The sequence below is a fragment of the Euprymna scolopes genome, chromosome 35 (genome assembly GCF_053919585.1).
Source record: "Euprymna scolopes isolate OS-2025 chromosome 35, ASM5391958v1, whole genome shotgun sequence".
Classification (NCBI taxonomy): domain Eukaryota; kingdom Metazoa; phylum Mollusca; class Cephalopoda; order Sepiida; family Sepiolidae; genus Euprymna; species Euprymna scolopes.
The window spans coordinates 67,593,071-67,615,255 of NC_136516.1; the positions used below are offsets into that span (position 1 = coordinate 67,593,071).

At 40.7% G+C, this 22,185-nt stretch overlaps 1 protein-coding gene across 1 annotated transcript in view; it reads right to left on the reverse strand.

The window, feature by feature from the left end:
- Nucleotides 1-20,522, reverse strand: part of LOC145259893 (uncharacterized) — an 86,548-nt gene extending 66,026 nt beyond the window's left edge. Inside the window, exon 1 of the mRNA XM_080117790.1 lies at nt 20,424-20,522. The gene's annotated coding sequence lies outside the window, so the exon portion shown is untranslated. The remainder of the gene's footprint in view (nt 1-20,423) is intronic.
- Between the last annotated feature and the right edge of the window lie 1,663 nt (nt 20,523-22,185).

Genomic DNA, 22,185 nt, shown 5'->3' on the forward strand with positions numbered 1-22,185 from the left:
GATATACAGCCAGACTAGAATAGACTGCCAATCAATCAGCGCGCGTTTGCAAACTTAACTGGCTGTGACGTCACACTTTTCAGTAAAACTTTTACAGCATTTTCTTTTCGATCAGGTTACTATAAATAAAAAATAAAAAAAACTGGATTCTTGTCAGCATTCAAACGACATTTTTAAATTTTGACCCGTTCAGTCCGATTCTTCTGAACTTAAACCCCGCCATCTTGACTTTAGGGTTTTCATTACCTCAATTTAGTGTGTAACCTCATTGATATGCAAATTACTGCCTCTCAAACTATATTCTACCCGATCCTGAAAGAGCATCTCATAAACTTAAAACCCTGAGGAAATTTTGGGTGCGTCACCAAAATCCGTTTTTCATGGTAACAAAAAGAAAAGAACCTAAGGGGGAAAAAAAGCATTTATGGCAAATTTCTCGGAAAAGAGCAACTAGTGGAAATGAGTAAACGAAATACAGACCCGAATAAGTTTAAAATGATCCAAGTTTATTAAAACAAACAGTTATCGATTGCCTTTATTTCCCAAGGCTGGGGTTAAAAAAAAAAAACCCTTAAGAAACATTTAAAATACATTAAAAAAAAATACAAACAAGACGTCAATCCTTACTTGCAAGAAAGGCTGAAAGAAAAAACATATAAAAAACGGAAAACAGTCCTTGTTTTGAATTCAGTCCTTTTAACAAAATGTTCAGTCTTTCTTTGACAAAATGTTCTCTTTTTTCTTTTCCGAAAGGACAAACAAAAAGTTTCTTTGACCTAAAATAGGAGAAAGAAGTAATTTCCTTTGTGAAGGCTCTTGTGCCTTTTAATTCAAAGGGTAGAGAAGACCATAAAGCCGCTTTGGTAGGCTTTATGTGTACAAATACGTGGTAAATTCTTGAATTAGGGAAGATTTCTTTTCTAGGAGCGATATTCTGCTCGTCTCGTTGGCGAAATAAAATTTTGTCCTTCTTAGAAAAAAACTCCTCAACACACGGTAGTTTCCTTCATTAGTCCTTTGAGAATAATAATTTACCAGTTGTAAGACTCGATTGACTTTTAATAACCGGTATTAATATTCCCGTCGTAAGACCTTGTTGTCTTATAATGACTGAGAATAAAAAAAACGTTAATAGTTTAGTTCTAAACAAACGTCTTTCTCCAAAGGAGGAGAGAAAAAAAACATGGAATTTAACGTCAAGAATCCTTTCTGATCTGACGAAGCCGAATAGCGTCCTTCTTCTTGGCCGGCTAGATTCGAACTGACGAAAAAGGGCAAAAGGCCCATCGTCCTCGTCCTCCTCCTCCCCCTTCCAGAGGGTAGGAGAGGGGATGGCTGCTAGAAAACGAACTATACCTAAGATGCTGCTGATGATGATGATGACCCAAATGCGGAGATGTTGAATGGGTATAAATAAAAAAATAAATAAAAATTATTTCTCTATTAAAAATTTCCACAACCCTGCTAGTCTCTCTATTAGCCCCTAAAAATCCTGCTAAGCACTGCTAGCCCACACTACTCAACTAGACAGCTAACACACGATACTCAGCTAGATACCACTAGCCCATGCTACACGAACAAACACAGCTAGCCCACGCTACATGGCTAAACACAGCTAGCCTACGCTACACAACTAGACACAGCTATCCCTCACTACACGGCTAAGCACACAGCTAGCCCTCAATACACAGCTAGCACTCACTACACACATAGCACATAGCTAGCCCTTACTACACGACTAAACACAGTTAGCCTTCACTACAAGTGACTTTTTACTTTTTAGACAAAATTAATTTAAATGGAATCATCAAACTCCCAAGCTACTTTTGATTGCATAAATTTCGTTCTGGAATTAATTAGAGTTGTTTGTTTGTCTTATTGGGAGCGACACATCTGACATCACGCTAGCCAAATGAATATAGCCAGACTTGGCCCCAACATGACAATTTTTAGCTGGGTGCCAGCTCGGACGGCCGGGGAGTAGGAAGAGGCTCCCGAAATGGTGACGTTGATGCGACCAGGCACGTCGACCGAACCCACCAGCTGAAGGATTCCCAGCGACACGAGCCGTCTCAGCAGCAGTTCAAACAGCCCTTATCAGGGCTAAACAACCAGCCCTTATCAGGACTAATAAGTTTTTTCACTAATGTGATTCACTACTGCTTGCCTCCTGAAACTCACCAGCAGTGAACTTCATTCGCAGTCTTCAATGCTTCCAGCTCACTGCAGCGGCGTCCTGCTCATTCCCACAGCCTTTCCAGCTCACTCCAGCGCCTCCAGCTCACTCCTGCAGCTTTTCTGCAACCTTGCTTGCACCTTGCTCCTCCAGCCTGCAACCTCGCTGGCAACTCGCTCCTCCGGCTTGCAACCTTGCTCCTCCAGCCTGCAACCTCGCATGTATCTTGCTCCTTCGGTCTGCAACCTCGCCTGCACCTGGCTCCCTACCGACCGTCCGTTCCTTAACACTGACGCTACGTTCTCAGTGTCGTCCATTTCTTAACACTGACCCTACGTTCTCAGTGTCATCCATTCCTTAACACTGACCCTACGTTTTCAGTGTCCACTGACCGTTCCGGATCACCCTGACGTCCAATCGATCATTCCAGACCCAGTGATCAACCCTAAACCATGCTACATCTAGAGTACCTGTTCCAGCCCTCCAGACCTTAGCCTCCGGTGATGTGCAACCTTCCGGACAACCAGCATTCAGATCATATGACTTTTTTACTTCCTTTACAAATAAAAGGCGAACCCTCATCTTTAACCAAACAACCTGTGTCTGTCATTCTTCTTTGCCTTTTTTCTGTTTACTTTTTGCCTGTGTCTACCTTGTTAGTTGTTGGGTCCATTGTCCCCGGACAACTGGCTCCGCAACATACTTTTTGCAAGTCCACCATCTTTGATTTCTGTCTTCTGTCCTCAAGTCTCATTCTGATATGAGATTAGAACCAAACTACAGAAAGGGTTAGATCACACATGTGTACTTCATTTGAATTCACATTCTCAAAGTGACAATAACTCAAGTAGCTTCAAGATATGTCAAGCAAAAGTGAATAGCAACAAATCCCAATAATAAAAAAGAAAATATCATTCTTTGGATGTGTTTCTTCACTAAAAGTCAAACAGACTCGCCTAATGTACATTGTCATGGACTATGAAATCAAATATAAATTTTATTTACGGAAGAGGTGGGAGGATGGAATTGCCTGTATATTTATCTTTTTATTAGAGAGGGAATATCTAAGGGGAATAACTCATACTATGGCATCCCTCTTTTCCTAAAACAATAAAATAGTCAAAACACAAAGGAACTATGACACATTAGGACGTAGCCTGGTTGTCCAACTAAGGACTATCTTCATCATAAGTAAACTTTTTCGATGGTCTTATTATACAATTGGATCTGGATATTCTTTCAGTTTCATGATGAGTGTTAGGTGTTTTGTGAGGTGTATCTGGAACAAGTCTGCCATTAGTTGTGGCAAGGCTGGTTTGTTCCATGAGTGCATGATCCATTGCTATGCTGACTGCTGATCCTCCATTAGATTTTGGGGATATCATGGCTGAGGATGCAGGTGCTTCTGGGTTCAACCTTGCTCCAGACTTATCTTTCCTCCGATGCTTGCGCTTTCAGCAAAGCAACTTTCCAGATGAAGTCTGCACCATGTATGATCTGGGTTCAACACACTTCTGTGTGACCTCTGCTGGGGACCATTTACTGGAATCCGGGCCATATACATGAATGTGTTGTCCTTCTTGTATTTCTGGTAAGTCTTGAGTGTGCTGGTCATGTTGAGACTTTTGGTATGATTGCCTTTGATACAGGCAAGGTGCTGTCTTTTCTTTTTGGGCTGAATTGTTGGGACACTTTGCTGGTAAGTTTACCATGAGCTTTTGGTGCAATAGTAATTTGCCAGCTGATGGAATTACATGGTTAATAGAGGTTGACCGTAAACATAGTAATACTGTGTCTAAGTTGCGACCACTTGAGACAGCCTTTCTAATGGTAGATTTTAAGGCTTGCACATAGCACTCTGCTAGACCATTTGATTGAGGTTATCTAGGAGTCTGATGTATATTGTAAATTGCTTGAGCTATAGTCAGGAGCATTGTCACTGATGACTTTCTCTAGGATTCTGTGTTCTCCAAATATTTGTATAGTCAGTTTGATTACTTCCTGACTGGAAAACTCCTTTAATTTCATCAAAAAAAGGGAAAATGGAATAGTAGTCCACCATTAGCATGTAATTGTGACCTTCACTATGGAAAAGGTCAGTGGCCACTACTTGCCATGACCTCACAGGAATCTCATGTGGCATCAGGGGTTCTGTACTCTGTGCTTTTTGGTGCTGTTAACATAGGGCACATTGTTATACGATGCTGTCTATGACTTTATTAATGTTGTCCCAAAAGACACAACTTTTTGCTCAGAGCTTACATTTTTCCATTCCCCGATGACCATAATGGATTTTTTGTAGAATTTCCGGCTACATAACTTTGAGTATAATTATCTGATCACTCTTCATTAAAATACTATTTCCGATGGCCAGCTTGTCCCGATATGACCAATGAGGTAGCAAGTTTTTGCTTATTTCTCTGAATGTGTTAGGCCAACCATGTAGGATGGTTTCCTTAAGCTCACAGAGTAGTATGGGGTCAACTATGTGTGTTAATTTTTCTGTGGAAAATTGACCAAAATCATGGCCATTGAGATATAGAAGGTCTGTTAACTGAAAAATGCCTGCAGGCAATATAGGTAAGATTTGTTGAACTGTTACTGTCAATACTATATGATGACATTTTTAAAAAGAGTATTAAAACATGTCAAAAAAGAAAAAAAAGGAACCCAATTCGATTAATAATGAAACTGAAGTTTATTCAATATATTCTGGACAGTTTTTATATTCAATTTGTTGATATTAAATCGTTCTGGAGCTCTCTTTCCTTGAGGTCTTCTCTTTGGTTGGATATACAGATTGAGCTTAGCCACTATGAGATGGTGGTCTGTCCAGCACTCGGGTCCACACATGGCCCTAGAGATACATATATTTCGCCTGTCCCATTTTCTAATGATGATATGATCAATTAGATGCCAGTGCTTTGATCGAGGATGCATCCACGATGTCCATTTGTTAAACACAGTGTTTGTTATAAGCAGGTCATGCTCAGAGCAGGTTTGAAGGACAAGAAGACCATTGCTATTACATTTTCCAATACCATGTTTTCCTATAACACTTTCCCAAGCAGCACTGTCACAGCCTACTCGTGCATTAAAATCACCAAGTATGATGAGTTTGTCTGGAGTTGGTGTTGCACAAATGGAGTAAAACAGGGGTGTGTTTTGGCTCCCACCCTGTTCAGCCTCATGTTTTCTGCGATGCTGACAGATGCCTTCGGAGACACTGATGTGGGCATTGGAATCAGGTACGGATTTGACGGATCAATCTTCAACCTCAGGAGGCTACAAGCTAAATCTAGGGTTGCATCAAACACTGTAAATGATCTTCTGTTTGCCGATGATTGTGCCCTTAATGCAACCTCTGAGGCGGGCATGCAACGCAGTGCAAATAGATTCTTAGAGGCTTGTGAAAATTTTGGTCTCACAATCAATACCAAGAAGACTGTGGTGATACATCAGCCTGCTCCGGGAAAACCATATGCAGAACCCAACATTTCAATCGGGGGACAAAGACTCAATGCAGTTGACAAGTTCACCTACCTTGAAAGTACGCTCTCCCGCAATGTAGTCATTGACAATGAAATCAACACCAGATTCACTAAAGCAAGCGCTGTGTTTGGCGAACTCCACAAGAATGTATGGGACAGAAGAGACATCACCTCCATGACAAAGATCAAAGTCTATAAAGCTGTCATATTCACCACCTTACTCTATGGATGTGAGTCGTGGACTGTCTACCAACGGCACACTAGAAAATTAAATCATTTCCACACCACCAGACTGAGGAAACTGCTTGACATAGGCTGGCAGGAATGGATACCAGACAGAGAAGTCCTCACTCGTGCTGGACTCCCAAGCATCCCTACTATCCTGATGAAGGTTCAGCTTCACTGGGCTGGTCATGTAACCCGCATGACAGACTTACAGACTACCCAAGAAGCTTCTGTTTGCTGAGCTCCAACATGGCCAGCGCTCCCATGGCGGCCAAAGAAAACGATTTAAAGACACTCTGAAGGCATCACTGAAGGCCTTCAACGTAGATCCGTCATCATGGGAGCAGACAGCTTTAGATAGAGCCAAGTGGTGGGTTGCTGTTCATAATGCTGCCTGCAAATATGAAAGCTACCAAAAGGTTACTGGAGAGAAGCGCAGAAAGGACAGGAAGGACAATGTTTTGAAACCCTTGACATCTACTATGATTCCCTGTTCCCATTGCAATAAACCTTTTCAAGCAAAGATTGGGCTTATCAGCCGTATCCGTACTCACCGATGATGACTCCCCCCACCCTACCCTACCGGATGATCAAATGGTCCTCGTTGTATCGATGGACGAACACACACACACATCTGGGGCACCATTGGTTAATATGGATGACTTCATACATCTTCATAATTTACTTGTAACTTCCATTCTGGACCCTTCAAATATATGGCATACCTTTTTCATGTGTTCACCCACTCTGCAAAAGTGGCACTTGAGTCACTTCAAATATATGTTTCCATGTGTTCACCCACTTGAGTCCAGCTTCTGGACAATCCTTCTAACTCATTTACCCAGCATTGTTTTGAGTGGTTTAGGGATGAGTTCCATACTACACAAATATTTTCAGTTGAAAAGGTTTTACATGGTTTATAATCAAATGTGAGAATACGAGAGACATTGTTATGTGGTAAACAAAACAATGACACAAAATAGATATTTCATTTATGTTTAAAATGGAAGTTTACAGCAATAAGAAAAACATAGAATGTTCGTGAATATTTTTAGAGTTCTTGTAAAAATAAGGAAGAATTCATTAGTTGAGATATCAAAGTTGTCTGAATCTATAGTTTAAGAGCCATACATTATATGGGTCAGGAAATCATAATCAAAACTTCTCCGCTCAATTAAATAAATTAAAATTCATTGAAAGTTGTTTATAAGATCAATGTTTTTTGTTTATCATATTGGAAAAATAGTTCAGTGTGAAAGGTCGGAAATATTTCAATAAAGTTTATACAGATTGGCAGACAATAATAAGTCAATGCATTGTGTTTGTCCGCTAATGTTTGTTTGTGTGTAAGTGGAGAGAGATATGTTGCAGAGAAATATCGTAGAGATGCGGGGTGCCCAGCAACACCGATCTGTGGTCTTGGGTCAACTGGTTTATTGAAGAAAAATCTGGCTGTTAAAGAATTTAGGTGGCTCTCAGAAAGATAATCTATAATATAAAAGCGAAAATGTGTGTTTGTGTGTGTGCGTGTGTGTGCATTTTTTTTCGTATGCCCACCAAAGGCTTTGGGGGAGGCACTCGGAGGGGGGGGGTAACTGTTTCTTAGAACTTTTTATATACTCCCTAGATTATAATATGTCCGATTTATGAAAGGAGGTCGTAAATATATTTTATTTGAACGACTTTTACATGCTAAAATTTCTCATTATTCTGCCTTCTTGTCAGTTTGTTGTTTTCATATAAAAAAAGGAAACTAACGACAGTGATGCCAATTATCCGGCTTCATGCCAGGGACATCCAGAAAGTAATTAGCTTTGATTACTGTGTTGAAACAACCCTCATATCAAACAATTGCTATTCATTTGGACACTCACCTATTTATGGGGAGCTGGTTTTCCCTCCCAACATCTTGGAGAAACAAAACCAAAAAAACTGCCTCGCAGTCAAAATTAAGTGCAGGATTTCATTCCCCATTGCGTGATGTTTGACCTCATTAAATTTACGCATCTCTCACTTAACTTTTTAATCGTTAAATTAGAACGCTTTTTAGTTCCTGTCCCATCGTGGCTGAGTGGTAAGATGTCAGGTTTTTTCATACTTTCTTTTCCACCTTCGCGTCAAGGGGTCGGGTTTGAGCCTACCTGCCTACTTTTTTTTTTTTCTCAACATACACCTATAAACACCCGGGCAATGCCAGGCACCCCACTAGTTACAAATAAATTCAGAAAGTTTTCTGATTGGTCCAAAATCTAATTATTTGTTTTTATTCAGAATAATGTACGCACAGATAATGTGTATACAAACGAGTTTACACATTTTGATTTTGGATGCCAATGTGTAAACATCAGCCACTACAGTGGAGATATATTTCTGAGTGGTGAAATTAAAGAAAGGTCATCTATATATATAAAAGCGAAAATGTGTGTGTGTGTGTGCGTGTGTGTGTGTGTGCGTGTGTGTGTGTGTGTGTTTGTGTGCCCTTTTTGTGTATGTCCAGCAAAGGCTTTTATGAGGGGCACGCTCGGTCGGGTCACTCCTTAAAACTTTTTATATACTGCCTAAATCATAATATCTACGAGTTACGAATGTCTGTTATATCAGACAATTGCTATTCATTTAGCAGGGGAAACTGACTTGCAGCACCAAATTTAAGTCGCGAGATGTTTGACCTTATTAAATTCTCACACCTGTCAATTTCACATATAAACGTTAAATTAAGATAGTTTTCACTTCCTCTGCCCTCGTGGCCGAGTTGGTGAGCTGTCAGGGTTTTTCCCCCTTTCTTTTCCACCTTTGCGTCAAGGCTTCGGGTTCAAGCTTACCTTCCTACCAAAACTGTTTTTTTTCTTTTACACCTCCAAACACCCGGCCAACACTTTTTTTTTTAAACAGGGTTGTTTTGATCTACCCCCTCAACACATACACCTCCAAACACCCAGACAACGCCAGGCACCCCTGCTAGTCTATAATATAGATCTCACCTGTCTGTTTAAATGTATGTATGTATGTCTGCCTAAAACTTTTGACATTACATTTCGGTATAAACAAAAGCGAAACTCGACTCTAATCACCGGCCCAAATCCCTCCGGGGACCGGGCGACAGGATCAAGGTGTAGTATCTGTTCCGACAGATGCTGCAAAGCTATGACTAGCAAAGACCAGCTATGACTAGCAAAGACCATATGTGGGGCCAACCCCACATATCTGAACTTGGTCACTGAAGGGGTAACCCTTCATACCAACAGTTTCTAATCCAGCTCCCATTTCCCACCTCTCGGGAGCTGGTACCCCCTTTCCCTCCCCCCTTCCCTCCATCTCCACATTAAAAAACGGCCTTGTGCCTAATTTGCTCAGTGGGGAAGCAAATAAATATCACCGGCCCAGAGCCACTTCGGTGGCCGGGCGACAAGATCAAAGTGTAGTATCTGTTCCGGCAGATGCTGCAAGCAAAGACTAGCTATGACTAGCAAAGACCATATGTGGGAGTAACCCCACATATCTGAACTTGGTCACTGAAGGGGCAACCCTTCATACCAACAGTTTCTAATCCAGCTTCCATTTCCCACTTCTCGGGAGCTGGTACCCCCTTTCCCTCCCCCCTTCCCTCCATCGCCACATTAAAAAAAACGGCCTTGTGCCTAATTTGCTCAGTGGGGAAGCAAATAAATATCACAGGCCCAGAGCCAGTGTCGACTTCGTCATATCAGACGGGCGAGCGGGTTTTTCAATTGACCTCATTAAAAACTGTCCGGTACAAAATCGCCATCACGTCAATCAAAACCGAGCACCTGTTTGTTTGTTTTTTCACACTATTTTCCAACTGCGCGTCGGAAAAGCTTCCTTTTTTTTTCAAACCCACCTCTTTTTTTTCACACACAACCAAAAGCACCCGGGCAACGCCGGCTACCCCTCGCTAGTTATAATATAAATCTCATCTGTCTGTTTAAATGTATGTATGTATGTTTGTATGTCTGCCTAAAACTTTCAACAGTCGACGGATTTTCATGAAATCGATATCGTTTTGAAGTTCGACCCTTCAGATGACAAATATCGAAAAATTGTCTAAAAAGATTAATTCCTTCACCCTCAACTGAGCACTTTACTACAGGGAGGGGTTGCTTTTTTTGCTGATATTTTCAAAAGTCATCCCCTCGATGGGATTGACAAGCCTTTATTTAAATATTCGTCACTTCCGGTTTGGTGATGAGCACAACAACAAAAATGTCACATTTTTCTCCTCCTTTGCAGTACGAATTTGAGCCTGCCTGCCTGCTACCAATATTTATTTATGTTTTTTTTTTTTGTTCAGCACAACCTCCAAACACCCGGGCACCCAAGTTAGTCTATTATATAAATCTCACCTGTCAGTTTAAATGTATGTGTGTATGTATGTATGTCTTATAAAAAGTTTCGATAAAGGTGACGGATCCTAACAAGATCTGTATCCTTTCCAAGCTTGAAGTCTCGGATGACAAATATCGAAAAATTTAGCCAAAAACATTAATTCCTTCACCCTAAACTGGCCAGTTTTGTACAAAGAGTGGTCGATTTTTTGCAAGCCATTTTTTGCAAGTCATGTATTGGTTAGATTGACTTTGCTAAATTTTAACATTCCAAACTTCCGGGGTGGGTGGGTCCGTGTCATGGAGCATTGATAAGACATCAGATTTTGTTTCACTTTGTGAGCCTTCCTGCCCGCCTACTACCACTTTTTTTTTTTTTAACACCTCTCTTCACATGGGTTGTCAACTGTTGTTTGGTTCCAGCCACACACACACACACACCCCTGGGGTTTCTTACTAAACCACCTACACACACCCGAGCAACGCCGAGTACCCCCCCCCCTAATTTTTTTACCCCTCTCTCCACCCGGTCTGCTTATGGTTGTTTTGATCCTTCCTTCCGGCTACTACTTTTTTTTAACACCTCTCCTCTCCATCTGGACTTCCTATTGTTATTTTACACACGCACACACACACCTCTCCACACTCGGGCAACGCCGGGTCCTCCCCCCTCCCCCGCTCGTTCAAAATATAATTTAGTTTATAACTCTTTTGGTGGGTTGTTTTTCTTTTACAGCATATCAACCCTTTTCAGGTTATTTAATGCCAAATCCAAAGATTTTAATAGAATATATTTGTTGTTTTCAAGTTGGTTTCTATTTAACCCATAGTTGGGACCCTAACAGATACTACCACTCCGGGTCAGAGTGAGCCTGGGAGCAATGGCAATTAAAGGGTGGTTCCACACTCCCCAAAGCAAGCAAGCTGGGGCCTCACCACTGGATATAGTTTAAGGTCATATCCAGGACCTATAACTTTTTTAATAGGATTTTTTTTTAATTCGTATTAATTTTCCTTATTTTTTATTTCAATATACGATTAATAGTCATTGATTATTAGTCAATAAAAAAATAATTCAGTGTATACTTATCAAAGTTGCGTATGAGCAAAACACACATACAATATCTCATTTGATAGTTTTTTATTGGTTTGTTCAAGCTAGGGATGGGGGCATCCTATCATATGCTAAACATTCATTTGAGATAGTTTTAAGATTTTTATTGTCCCTTTAAGTGCAATTGCTTGAATCACTCTTGCACTTGGTTCACCGGGTATATTTGTCAGGTAGTTTTTGACGTCCTTTTTCATGAGTCTAGTTGCTCCTATAATTACTGGAATGATAGAGATCCTCCTAAGATTCCAATTTCTTTACATGTTGTACATAAGACCTTGGTATTTCGTTATCTTTTCCCTCTCAGCTCTTTTTAACTCAGCACTCAGGGAAACTTCTACCAAGGTTGCTTCTTTCTCCTTCTTATCTCATATCACAATGTCACAATGAAAGCTCCGTTTTCAAAGTACGTAGCAGTAGAAATTGCATAGTCATAGTGGATGTATCCAACTGTTCTTTCTGTTTTACTAATAGAGAAATCTGTGCGAAAGAAAAGATGAGATTTTTTTTAACGAACCCTGTTGTCTCGCAAAAAATGTCAGATTGACGCAAAATCTCTAAAAGTTCACAAATATCCATATTGAACTTCAGTAAAAATCTATTAAAATTGTCATTTTCCAAAACTAATTTATGTTTTTTAGTCGGGGAAAAAAATTTATTGTAGAGTTACACCCACCACAAAATAATTAGATTCTACGTTTTTTAGGCGATTGCATATTGATCATCTTAAAAAGTTGGTGGAAAAAAAAAAATTATTTTAGAATATAGAGGAGGAAATAAGTTTCGCATATAAATGAGACATTTCCGGGCTATTCTAGCATTTTAGGGCAGTTAATTAGGCACCGCCAAAACTGGGGGTGCAGGTCAGTACTTTTTGACGGACCGTCTTTTTAAAAATCTACCAAAAATCAGGTAATTATCCGATCAATACGAAATTTTCAGCGATTATTAGGAGAAGAATGAACTTTATAACAGTGTACTTATTTTTCATAAGCGATATTTATATATATTTTTTTTTTTTGCTTACAAAACCCCCCCTTGTTTTGAAGTGGGAACAAATATGCTTAAAATAATCATCTGAAACTGAACAAAACATATTGTGTTGTTGTAAGGGAGAGATTTATAGATTTAAAAAAAAAAAAAAAAAAATTGTTTGCATACCTTATTTTGACGTCTGAATATCAGAACTTCGATTGTGTTTAATTATCCCGCTTTTGAGTTTTGAAGTGTGAAATTCGGTGAATATTTTAAGTAAAATAATTAATTTAAGTTAAGCAAAACAAAAAAAAATTTTTTTTAATATTTATACGAAAAAAGCCATTTTAAAATTTTTGATAAATAAATTAACAATTTTTTTTTAGCGAGCCGAATAATGCATGAACATTATTAAACAGGGCATGCTTTGAATAATCGATACAAAAAAAAAAAATTCAATAAATGTTGTGCCCTTTGTGTTAAAAATAGCATCATTTTTTTCGATCCCGTTTGAAAACGTTTGCCGCCTTTCGACTACGGTGGACCAAACGCGCTGAAATAATTTTTTTTTATTCTGCTTTAAATTGCCCCCCCCCATTTTGGGGAGCCTGGCCCCCACACACATACACATTACAAACCAAACTCATACAAATGGTCACCCATCTGGTACTGGCCAGCCTCAGCTTAATAATACATTGAAATTTTCGTCACTGAAAAATAAGTTTTTTTGGCTTGTTTGGTCTTCCATAGTTTTCTTCTTATAAAACGCAAAGGTAAACAGAGTCGATCTCGACTCTACATTGACGCGAAATATCTAGTTACCTATATGAATAAGTGGAATTATTTGAAATTCAGGTACTTATATTATAATATTTTTGCATATTCTCTTAGAAAATCATCCTAAATCTTAGTTAGACAATAAATAAATAAATTAATTATTTCAAAAACCTTTTTTTTTTTAAATATTTAAGTACGTTTTTTTGTGCAAGACAAAAGATGTCACTTGTTAACTTTTTGGGAAAATTTAACATTTAAAATTTAATTAAAAATAGTAGAAAAAGTTTTACATTATTCTGTTTTCTATATGATAAAATTCAGGGTTTTATCTTTCTAGAAAAAAAAAAGTTACTCAGAAATAATGGATTTTAATAAATGTAATTTAGTTTTAAAAAATGTGAGAAAATGAAAATAAAAAAAGGAGATTGCTTACTTGGTGGCGCCGGCCTCGAGGGCGGAATTCTAATCTGAGTGGTTGAGAGAACGAGTCTCTTATAGACTTGGAGGAGTAGGGGGAGGCACTATTCTTCTGTTATAAAAGAATTGTGTCTCTGACTAGCGCCAGTTCTGTTAACGACTTACTGGTGAACGGTTGGCACAAATTAGTTACTCGCTGCTCGCCGTACTACAAAACTTGTTACTCGACCCAGTAGGGGGGGGTCGCTTAGGGCATCCTTTGCAACCCCTCGGAGCTTACGCTATCACCGGGTAATCTACTTTACCCTCTAAATAGTTTTTTTTTCCACATCTTGCAAAGGATTTGCTGCTTACTCTTTCGTCGGTTAACTACTATCATGAACGTCACGAAAGAGCAGCTCCTACGCAGAAGGGAGTCATTGACTCAGCAGATTCAGGGACGACTGAAGATGTGTCGTGATGGAGTTAGGCCATCGGCGTACTCATTCTTAAGGACGGAGATTCAACAATTCATTGTCGAGTTAGAGACTTGTATCACACAGCTGGAGTTAGGCTCCTTTGATGAGAGTACACCTGCCGAGATTGAGGGTGCTTGGCTGCCTCAACTAAAGGATTATTATGAAGACTTGGGCGATTTGGATCAAGCATACCGACAGCCAGAGCCCAGCCCTTACTCAGAATCTGCCTTTGAGTTCTCAAGGGCTTCTGCAACTACCGGGAGAGGTTCTTCCTTCATTGTTAAACCCCCACGTATACAGATCACAGGGCCTACATTTAGCGGACAGGAAATGGAGTCCGACCGCATGAGTTTCAGAAACTTCTTGACTAGGTTTGAGAACTGCGTGATCGGCATGGCCAATGATGCCGAGAGGTTGAACTTCTTGAAGTGTTCACTCTCAGACAGAGCCTTGAGGCTGGTAAATCACCTGAGTTGCACTGACACCAATTACCAGCAAGCCATGGCTATACTGAAGAGGGAGTATCTGGACCTGGATGAAATCATTGACCAAATATTCCAGGATATTCTGGACTATGTACCAAAGAAAGGTGGAGCCCTTTTTGAGCTGGGGGACTTCGTTTCCAGGACGGCATCGCTGTTGGAAGAGCTGGGGAATTCCTTTTCGTGTGACTTTTCTGTGGACGATTCTGGCGGAGCCAGACTGATGGCTAAGATTCTGTTTAGGAAATTTCCTCTCAAACTGAAAGGCGAGATAATAGCGCTAACAAATAGACGGGTGCCACCTTTGTCCTCCATATTGAGACTAACTGGAGAAGCAATAAAGAGATTGCAGATTAAGGGCGGTGTCTCCACTGCAGTTACATCAACAGTAAGACAGAATACGTCTCAAAAGTTTGGTAGGGGGAACGCTATTACTCCTTCTTTTCATGTGGATGTGAACAATGCAACTTCAACCGGGTATTCCCGCACGTTGCCACCCATTCTCTCAGTTACATTCTCTTGTGGACCAAAGACAGTGTCAGTGAATTGCCTACTGGACACGGGTAGCGGGCGGACATATCTGGCGGCAGATGTACTGAGAACTTTGTGCCCAATCGAAACCCTTGGTGTCAATTGTCAGCTGAGATTGTCTACCTTTCTAGGTGAGTGTCAGCGTGGGTTCACAGAGGTAGTCCTGGGAGTTGACTTGGGTTCTGGAAGGACAGTGACATCTCCTGTCTTGGTAGCCGATGGTATGGACTTGTCGGTTCGAGTGGCCAACCTGGAATCTCTATTGCGTGTCTTTCAGGATGCAAAATATGCTTTGGCCGGCCAGTTTGAGACCGGAAAGGATTTAATACCGATCAAGGGAATAATTGGGTTAGACCTGATTGAACACCTGGACTCCTTAAAGCTGATCCCGTGTTTGAATGGATGGGCCTTTGCAACCCCGCCTGGATTGGTCCCGTTTGGAGCAGTGGACTCTTTTTTCTTGGAAGATAAGCCCCTCTCTGAGGTTACTCACCTCTCGTTTAATTCGGTAATGGAACATACCCCCCAGGTCGATTCATCACATTTATGTTTTGTCCTTGAAACACAATCAACATACCTGGATCCCATGGCGGAGTGCTTTCCTGACAGTATGGTACAAAGAGGACTAGAACAAATGTTTACGTTGGAATCTCTGGGGCTTCCCAGTCAGGAGGACTTTTCTGATTACGATAAAGTTCAGATGAAGCGATTTGAGGAAACGGTAGAGCTTCGGGATGGAAGCTATTATGTGGAGCTCCCCTGGCATCACGATAGATTAGCCAGAGTCCCCTCTAATCATGCAACTTCCTTGCATGTTTTAGACCGGGTAGCAGCAAACTTGACTAAAAGAAAAATATATGATGAATATTTGGAGGTGTTTCGTCAGCAACAGGAGGACGGTATAATTGAAGAGATTTTTGTCTCCCCTCAGGAGTTCGACAAATATGTGTGGATACCACATAGACCAGTTTTCAAGTCGGACCCTACGGCAACTACCAGGATAAGACCAGTGTTCAACTGTAGTTTGAAGACAGGAGATGGATTATCGCTGAACGAAGCAGCATATTCTGGCGTTAACTTAACAGGGGACATCTTAAGGTTGTTGCTGGCCTTTAGAGCCAACAATTATGTGCTACTAGCAGACATTCGCCGAGCCTTCCTAATGATTCGGCTTAAGCTGGAGGCGGATAGGAACCGGTTTTGCTTTTTTCTTAAACAAGGAAATTGTTTGCGCTGTTTCCGCTATACCACCTTGATATTCGGGTTTACTTCCAGCCCATTTGTGTTGGGGTGCATCTTAAAATTACATGCGGCAAAATACCCTCAAGATGCTTGCCGCAGAATGATGGAGGACCGGTTTTATGTGGATAACCTTGTGGCATCCGTGGCAGACGCGAGTGAGCTTACTACATTGTATTCCCTTGTTAGAGAGCGTTTGCTGGAAGGGGGCTTTATTATCCAGTCATGCAACTCAAACAGTCAGGCGCTCCGCAATAGGATGAAGGAGGATGGTACTCTAAGTATCCATGAAGAGGAGTGGGAGAGAGTACTGGGCTACCGATACTCCCCACATTCGGAGGAGTTGTATGTCGCTCCGGTAAAGTGCAATCCTGACGTGACAACTAAGAGAGGTGTTCTTTCAGAGTCAGCTAAGGTCTTCGATCCGTTGTCCCTATGTCTCCCGGTTACTATCCGCAGTAGAGTGCTAATCAGGTCCATGTGGAAGAATGGTGCAGGTTGGGATGATCCACTCCAGCCAGCGATCTTGAGCGATTGGAGAGAGCTAGCCAGGGACCTTTCAGGGTTGAGTGATTTCCGTTTTTTGCGCAAGGCGCTTATGGCAGGGCTACCTGGAGATATGTACCTGTTTTGCGACGCGTCCAAGGAAGCATATGGGTTTGCCGTGTATATCGTACAAAATGGTCGGTCATCCTTATTATTTGCGAAAGCTAAGGTGGCACCTATGAAGGACAAGACTTTGCCTGTGTTGGAACTAATGGCCGTTTTCCTCGCCTTCAAGTGTCTCCCCACAATCCTGGACAATTGTGAAGGATTTGTTCCCGAGAATTTGTGTATAGCCACGGATGCACAGGTGGTCTTGTCCTGGATTTTATCTCAAAACATGGCTAGCAAAAATGTTTTTGCAAAAAATAGACTTAAAGACATTCTGCAGATGAAAGTGGAGTTGGAGTCTCGCTATGGCTTGAAGACTCTCTTCAGATATGTTGATAGTACACTCAACCCGGCGGATTTGTTAACAAGAGGATTAACATTGAGAAAGTTCCAATCCAAGATGGAATTTTGGTGTTCAGGCCCTTCCTGGCTATGCGAAGGAATATCTCAATGGCCAGGACAGGATATGCCCTGTTTGAGTGAGATATGCCAGCGAATGACCCGCAGTTCAGCAAATTGTTCCTTGATCCATGATCAAGAGTACACTTCGGCCATACCTTTTCAGAGGTTTTCCTCATTCTCTGGTTTACTGACTGTTACTGCCTTGGTGTTTAAGTTCCTAGCCATCCGATTTAATCGACAATGGGACTACAACTCTAAGGCAGCGATCTACCTTATGAAGACAGTGCAACGGCAAGAATTTCCCGTGGAAGTGGAGTACCTAAAGGAGCCGAGTGGTAAACCCATGCCAGTTAGGGTTCGTGCTCTGGATCTTTTTCTGGACCCTGACGGTTTGATTCGATCTAGGGGAAGAATCAACCAATCTTCCCACTTTGGTTATGAAGTTAAAAACCCCATTCTGATAGGGAAACATCATCCTGTTACCAGACTCATCATTTTAGATTGTCATGAAAGGTGTTGCCACCTTGGAACTGGGTCAACTCTAGCGGAGTTGAGGCGAAGCGGTTATTGGGTCCCGCAGGGTCGACAAGCTGTGAATAAGGTACTGGCTGTTTGTGCCAGATGTAAACGTTATAATTCAACGCCAGTGACGCCGAATGCTGCTGCTGCTGCCCTGCCGTCGCACCGTACCGATTTCAGAGTCCCCTATCAACACACTGGGATTGATTTTACTGGCCATCTTTGGGTGAGTGACGGGAAACGAGATACGAAAATGTACTTGCTCCTGTTCACTTGTTTGAATATCAGAGCAATACACATTGAAGTAGTTCCCAACATGAGCGTACCCTCTTTCTTCCAGGCACTGGTTCGATTTACTAACAGATATGGCGTTCCCGAAACCCTTTATAGTGACAACGCGAAAACGTTTATAGGAAGTGGAAAGATTTTCGATCGTCTCTCTCTTTTTACGGACTATCAAAGAAAATACGGTCCTTGTAAGTTAAAACTTAAAACCATTCCCTTGTTCTCTCCTTGGTATGGAGGAACATGGGAGCGATGTATCAAGACCATGAAGAATTGCCTATTTAAGATTCTTGGCAGGGGTAGATTGGATTACTTTACCCTTCTGACAGTGTTATCGGATATTCAGAGGTCTGTTAATAACCGGCCTCTTACTTACCAGGTGTCAGCCGACAAAAATGCTACTCCAATTACCCCTAATATGTTCCTTAAGCCCAATCAGAGCCCCGGGCTATTGATACGACTGGATAGAGAGGATAGAACAACCTTGTTGCCTCCCAGCAGGGAGAGGCTAATTCAAACCTTGGAACTTAGGGACCAATGTCTGACAGATTTCCACAAACTATGGTATGAGGAGTACCTGCTAGAGCTGGGAAGGAAGATTCCTGGTCGATCCCGACTCAGTACAAGAACCCGCCTCCAGAAGGATGATGTTGTGCTGATTAAGAGTCCTTTGAAACCCAGACCGTTTTGGGTCTTAGGAACTATTACTGAACTGATTCCAGGCCATGATGGTGTCGTTAGAGCAGCACGTGTACAAAAAGGGGAGGGCTTGGAGGAAGTACATTCCCTGAAACATCTGTACCCCTTAGAGCTTTCTAGGACTCCTGAAGGACCTCCTGTTGCGGAGGGAGGGGAGACGTTGGATTCACCCCCTAGTGTTGAAGAGCAGGTCTGGTTGTGTCCCCTGTGCAGCTCTCCGCAGCAGAATCAGAATATGATCGGGTGTGACTCGTGCGACGATTGGTACCATTTCCGATGTGTCGGTATCGACTCAGAACCTCCCAACAGGCAAAAGTGGTATTGCCCAGAATGTGCGCCCCTTAAAAAACGACGGGGTAGACCTAGCCTGCTGCCTGCTTGATTGATATCTGGACTGATCGACTACTGCTATATTGTACTAACAGTTGTTTTTTGATTAAGTATTTTGGTGGTCTGTCATTTTTATGTAACTTTTTCTTTTTCTTTTCTCTCTTCTACCTTTTGTTTTTTTTTTCTCGTTTTTGTCGGGAGTGTGTGAGAAAATGAAAATAAAAAAAGGAGATTGCTTACTTGGTGGCGCCGGCCTCGAGGGCGGAATTCTAATCTGAGTGGTTGAGAGAACGAGTCTCTTATAGACTTGGAGGAGTAGGGGGAGGCACTATTCTTCTGTTATAAAAGAATTGTGTCTCTGACTAGCGCCAGTTCTGTTAACGACTTACTGGTGAACGGTTGGCACAAATTAGTTACTCGCTGCTCGCCGTACTACAAAACTTGTTACTCGACCCAGTAGGGGGGGGTCGCTTAGGGCATCCTTTGCAACCCCTCGGAGCTTACGCTATCACCGGGTAATCTACTTTACCCTCTAAATAGTTTTTTTTTCCACAAAAACAACAACAACTTGATTTTGCGGCCATTTTTGGCGGTGCCTACAGTTAATCATTTGCGGGGGGGTAAATTATGTGTGTTTTTCTTGCAGGGAGGGGAGTACTTTGATTTCACTCCCTTGCCACTCAAACTTCGGGCTAGTAATAATAAAAAAAAAATGTCAAATGCTCTCAAAAGCTGGAGTGGCCCGGAGACTGGAGATCATTTTACGTTAAATTGATATTAAAAAAGAAAAAAATGACTACCGATTATAAATACTAAACTACTTGGTTGTTCTTCTTATTATTTGGGGGTAATTTTTATTATCGCACTCAACGTAGTTTATCTCTTTAAAAATATTTACAAATTCGCACGCACGCTATTGTTTTGCGAGAGTGTTTGAAAGCAGATTTTTCAATGGACTCTATGATATAATTGAGTTCAAATCGATAAAAGTTCATAGAATTTATTTAAGTAATTAAACTTTTGAAAATTAATATTGAAATTCGTCCAAGATTTATTAAAATGGTCAACTTCAAAACTAATTGATGTTTTGTAATTCAAAATAAAAAAATATTAAAATCTAGGAAAAACTTGAAAAGTGAAAGTAAAGTTGTGTTCCTTAAAAAGAAAAAATCGCCCGATCAAACAATTTTTATCTAAAAATAACATACAAATTAGACTTCACACAATCTTGTAAGAAATATCAGAAAAAAAGAAAACTTTTTATTTTTTCGATTAATCTTTAAATACTCGAAACCAAAGCAGAACTTACTTGGATTTCCCCTGTTTCTCGGAGAAGGAGGAAGCAGACGGAAAGACAGAGAGAAATTAACTTATTCAACCGGTGTTGTATATGAGTAATTCCGGTTGAAACTTTTTGTCACTTTATGAAACTTAAACTTTTTTAACAAAATCTATTTATTTCCATGTTTCTATGATATACAGCCAGACTAGAATAGACTGCCAATCAATCAGCGCGCGTTTGCAAACTTAACTGGCTGTGACGTCACACTTTTCAGTAAAACTTTTACAGCATTTTCTTTTCGATCAGGTTACTATAAATAAAAAATTAAAAAAACTGGATTCTTGTCAGCATTCAAACGACATTTTTAAATTTTGACCCGTTCAGTCCGATTCTTCTGAACTTAAACCCCGCCATCTTGACTTTAGGGTTTTCATTACCTCAATTTGGTGTGTAACCTCATTGATATGCAAATTACTGCCTCTCAAACTATATTCTACCCGATCCTGAAAGAGCATCTCATAAACTTAAAACCCTGAGGAAATTTTGGGTGCGTCGTCACCAAAATCCGCTTTTCATGGTAACAAAAAGAAAAGAACCTAAGGGGGAAAAAAAACATTTATGGCAAATTTCTCGGAAAAGAGCAACTAGTGGAAACGAGCAAAAGAAATACAGACCCGAATAAGTTTAAAATGATCCAAGTTTATTAAAACAAAAAGTTATCGATTGCCTTTATTTCCCAAGGCTCGGGTTAAAAAACCCTTAAGGAAACATTTAAAATACATAAAAAAAAAATACAAAAAAGACGTCAATCCTTACTTGCCAGAAAGGCTGAAAGAAAGAACATATAAAAAATGGAAAACAGTCCTTGTTTTGAATTCAGTCCTTTTAACAAAATGTTCAGTCTTTCTTTGACAAAATGTTCTTTTTTTTTCTTTTCCGAAAGGAGAAACAAAAGTTTCTTTGACCTAAAATAGGAGAAAGAAGTAATTTCCTTTGTGAAGGCTCTTGTGCCTTTTAATTCAAAGGGTAGAGAAGACCATAAAGCCGCTTTGGTAGGCTTTATGTGTACAAATACGTGGTAAATTCTTGAATTAGGGAAGATTTCCTTTCTAGGGGCGATATTCTGCTCGTCTCGTTGGCGAAATTAAATTTTGTCCTTCTTAGAAAAAAACTCCTCAACACACGGTAGTTTCCTTCATTAGTCCTTTGAGAAGAATAATTTACCAGTTGTAAGACTCGATTGACTTTTAATAACCGGTATTAATATTCCCGTCGTAAGACCTTGTTGTCTTATAATGACTGAGAATAAAATAACGTTAATAGTTTAGTTCTAAACAAACGTCTTTCTCCAAAGGAGGAGAGAAAAAAAACGTGGAATTTAATGTCAAGAATCCTTTCTGATCTGACGAAGCCGAATAGCGTCCTTCTTCTTGGCCGGCATATATTCATAGATTCGAACTGACGAAAAAGGGCAAAAGGCCCATCGTCCTCCTCCTCCCCCTTCCAGAGGGTAGGAGAGAGGCTGGCTGCTAGAAAGCGAACTATACCTAAGATGCTGCTGATGATGATAATAGAAGTGACCTGCCTGTCAAGAAATGTGTTCCTTGACCCAAATGCGGAGATGTTGAATGGGTATAAATAAAAAAATAAATAAAAATTATTTCTCTATTAAAAATTTCCACAACCCTGCTAGTCTTTCTATTAGCCCCTAAAAATCCTGCTAAGCACTGCTAGCCCACACTAGTCAACTAGACAGCTAACACACGATACTCAGCTAGATACAACTAGC